The following is a 10,110-nucleotide window of genomic DNA, read 5'->3' on the forward strand; positions in this document are numbered from 1 at the left end:
CCAGAAAGTCTCATAAAGGAAAACTTGCCAAAGAGAGTATTTATATAGAATTTACATTGTACTTTCTAAGAAACCTAGTGATAATTTAAAGTACACAGAGATATAGTAGATTATATGCAAATATCACACCATTCTACATAAGGAATTTGAGCATCTGCCAATATAGGTCCTAGAACCAATCCCTTGGAAATATTAAGAGAAAACTATATTCTAGGAGCAAAATATGCTAATATTTAATGATAATTTTAAAAACTTCATTTCAATTAATGTGAATAAATCAGAAACACAATTATCTGAGGTTTATTAATTAATGTATATCCATTAGACACATTAAAATAGCCTATAAGGACTACGCTTATTACATTTCTTTCCAGCACTGAAAGTATATCCAATAATAAAAATCAAGATTTCAACAGATTGGCACTAGTATGCTAAGGAAACTTGATGGAACCAAGTGAGATTTAGTCTGTCTTTTTTAGGACAGAAAGAATGAAGGTAAGGCAAGGAAAATACTTTGTCTTGTCTATGTTAGAATTTAGCATAAACAAAGTCACCCTAGAGGGCTTTTTATTTATCTCAATAATTTCTCCCTTTAGCAAGGAGAGATAAGAAAACTTTCCTCAGCGATCAATGCGAAGAAATAGAGGAAAACAATAGAATAGGAAAGACTAGAGAGCACTTCAAGAAAATTAAAGATACCAAGGGAACATTTTATGCAAAGATGGGCTCAATAAAGGACAGAAATGTTATGGACCTAACAAAGGCAGAAGATATTACGAAGAGGTGGCAAAAACACACAGAACTGTACAAAAGATCTTTATGACCCAGATAATCACGATGGTTGTGATCACTCACCTAGATTCAGACATTCTGAAATGTGAAGTCAAATGGGCCTTAGGAAGTATTACTATGAACAAAGCTAGTGGAGGTCATGGAATTCCAGTTGAGTGATTTCAAATCCTGAAAGATGACGCTGTGAAAGTGCTGCACTCAATGTCAACAAATTTGGAAAACTCAACAGTGGCCACAGGACTGGAAAAGGTCAGTTTGCATTCGAATCCCTAAGAAAGGCAATGCCAAAGAATGCTCAAACTACTGCACAATTGCACTCATCTAACACACTAGTAAAGTAATGCTCAAAATTCTCCAAGCCAGGCTTCAGCTATATGTGAACCATGCACTTCCAGATGTTCAAGTTGGTTTTAGAAAAGGCAGAGGAACCAGAGATCAAATTGCCAACATTCACTGGATCAACAAAAAAGCAAGAGAGTTCCAGAAAAACATCTACTTCTGCTTTACTAACTATGCCAAAGCTTTGACTGTGTGGATAACAATAAACTGTGGCAAATTCTGAAAGACATGGGAATACCAGACCACCTGACCTGCCTCTTGAGAAACCTGTATGCAGGTCAGGAAGCGATAGTTAGAACTGGACATGGACCGACAGACTGGTTTCAAATAGGAAAAGGAGTATGTCAAGGCTGTATATTGTCACCCTGCTTATTTAACTTATATGCAGAGTACATCATGAGAAATGCTGGGCTGGATGAAGCACAAGCTGGAATCAAGATTGCTGGGAGAAATATCAATAACCTCAGATATGCAGATGATACAACCCTTACGGCAGAAAGTGAAGAGGAACGAAAGAGCCTCTTGATGAAGGTGAAAGAGGTGAGTGAAAAAGTTGGCTTAAAGCTAGACATTCAGAAAACTATGATCATGGCATCTGGTCCCATCACTTCATGGCAAATAGATGGGGAAACAGTGGAAACAGTGGCTGACTTTTATTTTGGGGGGCTCCAAAATCACTGCAGATGGTAATTGTAGTCATGAAATTAAAAGACGCTTACTCCTTGGAAGGAAAGTTACGACCAACCTAGACAGCATATTAAAAAGCAAAGGTGAAGACTATATTTTCAGGGATCATTTCTACAGTTTGTTACTAGAGAAGTTTCTCTGATCGTGTAGAGCACCTGAAACCATGAGGAAGAGATGCAGTGTTCTCTCCTGAACGTTAAACTGGTCCTTGGTGTTGCTTCTGCAGCTGCCATTGGCCATTGATGATCATTCTTCTCTTCCTTTGGAAGAGTAAGAGGGAGGGAACACCATCTGAGTGGTCTTGTTTATTAAAAAAAAAAAAATCACAGACGTTACTTTGTCAAAGGTCCATCTAGTCAAAACTGTGGTTTTCCCAGTAGTTATGTTTTGATGTGAGAGTTGGACTATAAAGAAAGCTGAGCACTGAAGAATTGATGCTTTTGAACTGTGGTGTTGGAGAAGACTCTTGAGAGTCCCTTGGTCTGCAAGGAGATCCAGCAGTCCTTTCTAAAGGAAATCAGTCCTGGGTGTTCATTGGAAGGACTGATGTTGAAGCTGACACTCCAATATTTTGGCCAACTGATGTGAAGAACTGACTCATTTGAAAAGACGCTGATACTGGGAAAGATTGAGGGCAGGAGGAGAAGGGGATGACAGAGGATGAGATTATTAGATGGCATCACCAACTCAATGCACATGAGTTTGGGTAAACTCCAGGAGTTGGTGATGGACAGGAAGGCCTGGTGTGCTGCGGTTCATGGGGTGGCAAAGAGTTGGACAAGACTGAGCGACTGAACTGAACTTACCTATCTTAAATCTTATTGCTGCTTAGGCTAAATTTTTTTTGGCTCTCTTCAATGTGTACCCAAATATTTGCCTCATTCTTCTCTATCAAAGTTCATCAATGGCTTTTTTCTTTTATTTCAACACACCAGTTTAATTTTTTCCCAAATATGCATACTATTTATCCATGTATTATTCAGTCTATATATTTAATGCTTATTCTTTGCCAGAAATTACTCTGAGTTCTGGAGACATTAAAAATAAAACCTACTCACTATCAAACGTTCAATCAAATATCTCAAGTGAGAAATATGGGTATGAACTGAAAATTATAATGCACTGAGTATTAGAGATGGGTATAAGGAATGATGGTATCCACAATCCTATTCACATTACCCACATTCCTTGGTTAAACTTCTGATATTGCCATTATTGTAGAGAAAGAGATAATTTATTTTTACTCCACAAGATAGATTTCTTAAAACCTCGTCATAAATCAAAGTATAATAAAGCATACTGATAATTGTGCTATCCAGCAGTTTCTTTACCTCAGTCTATTTGTCACTGCAAATTGAAAGGTTTCACCTCTCCAGGTTCATCTTGTTTGTTTTGCCTTACCTGGATTTGTTCTTATGATTCAGGTGATTCTCCTATAGTCATTTTCCCTCAAGCTAAATATTATTTTTTTGTTATGACCACCTTCAAAAGAGTTTTCACTATTTTTATTTTACAAAAATTACTTTAATCTATTTAATTTTTAAATTAAGACTTTACTTTCTAGGGCAGCTTCAGGTTTTAGAGCATTTTTAGGAGAAGGTACAAAGATTGCCCATATACCTCTTGGCACACATGTGGAACCTCACCCATTACCTACATCCCCAACCAGAGTGGTACATTATTTATGATTGATGAACCTACATTCACACGTCATAATCACCCAAAGTCTATACTTTCCATTAGGGTTCATTCTTGGTGTTGCACATTCTATGGGTTTGTCACAGAACATATATTTCATACAGAAAACAAATGTATGACTTGTACTGATTGATCATCATGGTATCATATGGAGTATTTTAACTGACCTAAAAGTCTGCTGTGCTTCACTTACTTATCTCCCACCCTCCCAAACTAAAATAAGACATTTATTTTAAATGTTTAGTTAGGTTAAAATTAAAGTTGTAAATCAGTTTTTCAAGGAATCAAATCAGTTTTCATTTATAACAATGAAATATATGTTCTATTAAAACATACTAAGTACTATTTTCCCCAAGCTTAAACCAATCAGGATTCTGCCAGGATCAATCAATGTGAAACATGAGTGTGTTTTTGTACCTGTACACGTGCATCTGTACACTCACACGGAAAAATTCTTCAAATTTAAAAAAAAATTTTATCCCCCCATGAGATTACAGAAAACACTGAATAAACATTTCTAAGTGCCAGTAAATTATCTTTTGTTCAGAAAAATATATTAGTAATAAATAAAAACAGAGCTAAGATGCCTTAGGGAGAGGAAGGACCAAACCTAAAATAACTCCTATAGGGAAAAAAAGCAATTTAGCTTCATGGACAACTGCACCTCAGAGATTCAGGCATATGAGCAATTAAAATTAAAGCTGATGATTTAAATGTGCCTTAGTAACTCTGATTGATCTTACAGCGCTTCTGTTTACTCTACACCAAGAAACAATTAAGAATCCAGTTTAAAACAAAGTTTATAATCCTTGTTTAATAGATTTTGGTACCTCAGGCAATATAATGCTCTGAAAATGATTAGAATGTGCCCTGTCTTTGTGTAATCAATAAAACCTCTCTAAAATTAGTTCGGTTCTAAGGATTCCTCAGCAGGCTTGACTGTGCAGTGTCTATGAATCCCAAATCAACCATCTGTCATTATCACCATACACAAGTTTCATTAGATGTCACCCCCATCTCAGCATTAAAGTCAGTTAAATAATCAAAGGAAGAGGCCATATTTTAACAATATGTACTTAGACCAAAACAGCTACAAAATCTTAACAGAAGTATATCAAAATTTAGCATTAAGAAAGATCAGAAAACATACAAATGTGTAAATTTAAGATTATAATGGTAAGATTCTACTGTGACAGATTTTAAAGGGAGGATTGAATCAATTAAAAAAGGTTGGGAAAATACAGAAAAATAACAATGCCTATTAGATGTGTTTCTTAAAGACATTAACCCTTTTTTATGAAATCTGATACTAGATTCTTAAAATAAAATAATGGACCAAGCTTTGACTTTGAAATTAAATTTTAATTCCATTAGAAATTCATGAGTTTGTCATATATATTTATATGTATGTATTTATAAAAATGTCGTGAAAATTTCTTAATTCATTTAAGCTTTACAAGAATTTAATTTTCATTCACCACTGTTAAAAATGTAATATCATTATTTATGCTGATGTTTGAATACATGTATATATAGAGTTGTGATTGCATGAAAACATTCTCACTGTGTTCTCACTATTTTATAATTTACATAACAAAGACAATATGGAATTCAACTTTTATACATATCAGTTTTATGAAATTGCTGCACTTTTGTAGATTTCCATTTTTAAGCCTAAGAAAAACTATGTATCTCCCTTGGAAAAATCTCAATTTTAGCACTCATATTTCATGAAAATAAATATCAAAGTTTACTTATCACCTTTGTAGATATTAATGATTAATCACTTAACTATTTCTCTTGACTACAGTTACTATAATCACTAAGTATAGTGATTATCACATACTTAGCAATGCTAAAGTATTCTATAGAAGAATGGCAATACAATAATAAGATATGTTTATCTTCATTTTGTTTAAGAACTATAAAAAATAACTCTGTATTAGACCTCAAGTAGATACAAAACAGGTGGTCATATGATTATTCATATGACATTTCATAAGCAATCAGATTCAAAAAATTACATAAAATAATAATAAGCACACACCCACACCCATATGTTGGAGAAGGAAATAACCCACACCAATGCTCTTGCCTGGGAAATTCCACGGACATAGTCAAACTATAATCACTAAGTATAATCACTAAGTACTATAATCACTAAGATTAATTTAAGATTTGTCTTAGCTTGGGATTCTATAACAAATTACAACAGACCATATAGTTTGAACAGGAAAAAATTATTCCTCAGTATTTTGAAGACTGGAAGTGCTAGATCAAGTGCCCAGCACAGTCAGATTCCAGAGAGAGCCTTCTTTCTGATCATGTCCTGACTCAGCCTTTCAAAACGAGGGAAAATTCCTCTTTTTATGAGGCATGAACTCCATTATGTGAGGGTTCTACTATCCTGACATAATCTAAGCCTAATTACCTTCCAAAGTCTCCATCTTCAAATGCCATCACCTTAGGGATTAAAGTTTCTACATACGCATTTTGGACGGACACAAACATTCAATTCAAACTAATGTTAAATAATATATTTAACCACTTACACTAGTTTATTTTACTATCTAGTTTATTATCTGTATCATATACAGATATTCCTGGCCCAGGGGATTGAACTCACATTTCTTGTAACAACAGTCAGGTTCTTTGTAACCAGCGCCACCTGGGAAGTTCATGAATAGGTGTATATAGTTCATGTGTGTATATATATATATATATATAGAGAGAGAGAGAGAGAGAGAGAACGCTATAGATACATATATAAATATTTGTGTGTATATATATGTGTGTGTGTGTGTGTGTGTGTGTGTGTGTATGTGTGTCTTCCCTGATGGCTCAAATGGTAAAGAATCCGCCTGCAATGCAGGAGACCCAGGTCTGATCCCTGGGTCGGGAAGATCCCCTGGAGAAGGGAGTGGCAAGCCACTCCAGTATTCTTGCTTGGAGAATCCCATGGACAGAGGAGCCTGGTGAGCTACAGTCCATGGGGTCGCAAAGAGTTGGACACTACTGAAATGACTTAGCGTGCACACATGTGTGTGTATGTATATAAATATATGTATATATATGTCTGTATACTAAACAGATAATAAAATAGATAGCAAACTAAACTAGTGTAAGTGGTTAAATATATTATTTAACACTAGTTTGGACTGAAAGTTTGTGTAGAAATCCATATGCAGAAACTTTAACCCCTAAGGTGATAGTATTTGGAGATGGAGGTCAGGAAAGGAGAGATTAGGTCAGGAAAGTAGAAGCCCCGTGATGGGATTCTTGCCTCATAAAAGGATATATATATATAACCATGGGCTTCCCTGTTAGCTCAGTTGGTAAAAAAAGAATCTGCCAGCAGTGTAGGAGACCACGGCTGGATCCCTGGGTTGGGAAGATCCCCTGGAGAAGGGAAAGGCAACCCACTCTGGCATTCTGGCCTGGAGAATTCCGTGGACTGTATAGTCCATGGGGTGGCAAAGAGTTGGACACGACTGAGCGACTTAGTTGCTCATCACGTCCGACTCTCTGTGACCCCATGGACCATAGCCTGCCAGGCTCCTCTGTCCGTGGAATTTCCCAAGCAAGAGCATTGGCGTGGGTTATTTCCTTCTCCAACATATGTGTGTGCTTATTATTATTTTATGTAATTTTTCTGAATCTGATTGCTTACGAAATGTCATATGAATAATCATATGACCACCTGTTTTGTATCTACTTGAGGTCTAATACAGTTATTTTTTATAATTCTTAAACAAAATGAAGATAAACATATCATTATTGTATTGCCATTATTCTATAGAATACTTTAGCATTGCTAAGTATGTGATACATTTAAATGATTTATTGAATATTCACTATTCTAAGAATTTTATATGGATTGTAACATTTAACACTGACAACAACAATCCTGTATTTGATTATATTGTCTTATTTTAGAGATGAATAAACCGAAATATAGAGGATTATAAGCTGTTTGCCCAAGAAAGCACAACCAGTAATAGTCAAACCTAAGATGCAAACCTGACCATTCTGACCCCAATGTTTATGATCTATCTCATGGTATTCTGCTTTGTGATATCCTACACCACCTGACAATATCCTAAAAACTACAAAAGTCCTGAACATATAAACTGGAAAGTCTCAGAATTCTTTATTGTTAGCAACAGTGAAACAGCATCATATTAGGCGGCAGATCCCTGTAGGGTATGTTACTACAGGCTAAAACCATTTCCAGGACTGTGTTCCTTCTTTGTACTTTTTCCTTCCCTCAGACTCCTTCCATTTTCTATTTATATGTGATTATAGTTTAATAAAATAAATGTGGAGAGCATGCAATTCACCTTTATACTTTTTCAATTACTAGCTTAAGATTAAACTCACCATTTAAACAAAATTGAGGATAACATACTAGAAGTTTAAGGACTGCAAACAAGGATTAGTTGTGATTTCATGATATAAAACCAAGAATTATATTTCAAGTTAAAAAACATTATCTGATTTCATGCATAAAATGCAAAAGGAGCACCTTATTCATCATCATGATATTAATTTATTCTTATTTTCAACTTTTTCTTTTATTTTTAAAAAGACCAAGAAAGTGCATTTGAAATCTTATTAATAAAAAGTAATTTTAAATTGTGGTAAATAGTCAAAAAAAAAATTGTGGTAAATAGCAGAATTAGTACTCTTATTTTTCACTGTTTCTCCCAGTACACCAGCTTGTCCTGAAGAGGCTATAACACTAAAAATTACGTATCTTGGCATTTTCATTGACAAATTGCTTTAAACCAATGAGATGCAGTCACATGAGAGTTTGATGGTCTACTAGCTTTCTGCTTAGATGTTTTCTGTCAACAAACACACTGGTAGAGACCTTGTGGAGACCTAGGATCTTAGAGAATTACAATCCAGCGGCTAGACCCTAGCAGGCGGGGGAAGGCCAAGAGGCAGTGGCAAGGAGAGCCCTACAGTCTCCTTAATCCCCTCCTCACAGCAGAGTAGAAGCAGCAGCTCCTCCAACAGGCGCTGTCCTGACATCGTGGAGTTATTCTTGGAGAATTTGCTTAGAATCAATTCCTCTATTCTGCAATTAATTCTCAAACTTAAAAAAACTTTCTGTTTAAAATATTAAGAAACACTTTTTCTGCAATGGAATCCTAAAGATGCTAAATGATAAACAATGGTCCAATGTTCACACTAACACAGAAAAAACTTTTTAATATAGAAATATGTACAATGAAATATATAATGGGTTTTATAGTATTCATATTGTTTTCCATATCATACCTCTAAGCTATGAAATAATTTATAGAAGAGTCTATTATTTGGATTAAACTTTTAAAATAATTTAGAAGTAGTATTTTCAAAGTAAAATTTCATTTGAAATTAATTAGTGCAGCTACTTGAACAATCTGAATATATACCGGCATAAATAGTTGGTTATTAACTAGTACAATTTCTTCCAACAAAATAAATGTATAACCTTCAAGATGAATTTCAAGTTGTTCTTCAAAACAAATAGACAAATATTTACATTGCATTAATACTTGTCAAATGACAGATTAACTTCAATCACAAAAAAAAAAATTATGTTTCTTAGAAAATCACCAAGCATAAACAAAATACTCTTAATATCCATGTTTAATGAAAATTTGGCATATTTGGATAGTACAACATGCTTTGCCAGCATCTAAAATTTATCCCTGCTATTGTGTAATTTACTCATATCCCAGATGACCAGGTGTTAGAATACCACTAATAAATATATCAGTATGTGTAGAAGTCTGGTCTTCCCAGGTGGCCCAGGGGTAAAGAATCTGTCAGCCAGTGCAGGAGACGTGTGTTCAATCCCTGGGTTGGGAAGATGCCCTGAACTAAATGGCAACTCACTGCAGTATCTTGTCTGGGAAATCCCATAAACTGAGGAGCATGGTGGGCCACGGTCCATGGTTGCAAAGAGTCAGACACGACTTAGCAACTAAACAACAATGCATAGAAATCTATCCTTCTGGAGCATACTTAGAAAGTTTATTAAGAATCATATGCTATTCAGCCATGAGTACTCATTCATTGGGATTTTTGAGCACTAAGAGTACAGGTTCCTTTCCTGGCATTTTGTGAGTCCCTTTGTTACAACAAAAGTGTGGTAAAACATGTATATGCACATAAATAAAAATGTAAATATGGCCTAATTATGTCAATAAGAAATTTCTTTTTTTTTAAATTTTTTAAATTTGTTTATTTTTTTCCATTTATTTTTATTAGTTGGAGGCTAATTACTTTACAGTATTGTAGTGGTTTTTGTCATACATTGACATGAATCAGCCATGGATTTACATGTATTCCTTTTTGTAATAAAATAAAATCTTATATTCCCCATCCTCATACTACTTTTTTTCTACTCCCAGCCACTTGCTCTTCACCAGCCCATAATTACATATAATGAAATGTGCTATCATGAGGTCCTCTAACTAGTTTGGTTATTCACTTCACTGAAGGCAATAAAGTCACTGAACATTGATCTGGCTTGTCTAGGGAACAAGAAAGGCACTCTGGTGTCATGCTGACATATAACACTGCATGTCATAACATCTG

At 34.9% G+C, this 10,110-nt stretch overlaps 1 non-coding gene across 1 annotated transcript; it reads left to right on the top strand.

The window, feature by feature from the left end:
- The first annotated feature begins 1,904 nt into the window (after positions 1 to 1,904).
- LOC136148168 (small nucleolar RNA U3) lies at positions 1,905 to 2,118 on the top strand. The gene has a single exon (XR_010659457.1). It is a non-coding gene; the product is annotated as a small nucleolar RNA U3 (small nucleolar RNA).
- Positions 2,119 to 10,110: the final 7,992 nt, after the last annotated feature.

Source organism: Muntiacus reevesi, chromosome 16 (genome assembly GCF_963930625.1).
Source record: "Muntiacus reevesi chromosome 16, mMunRee1.1, whole genome shotgun sequence".
NCBI lineage: Eukaryota > Metazoa > Chordata > Mammalia > Artiodactyla > Cervidae > Muntiacus > Muntiacus reevesi.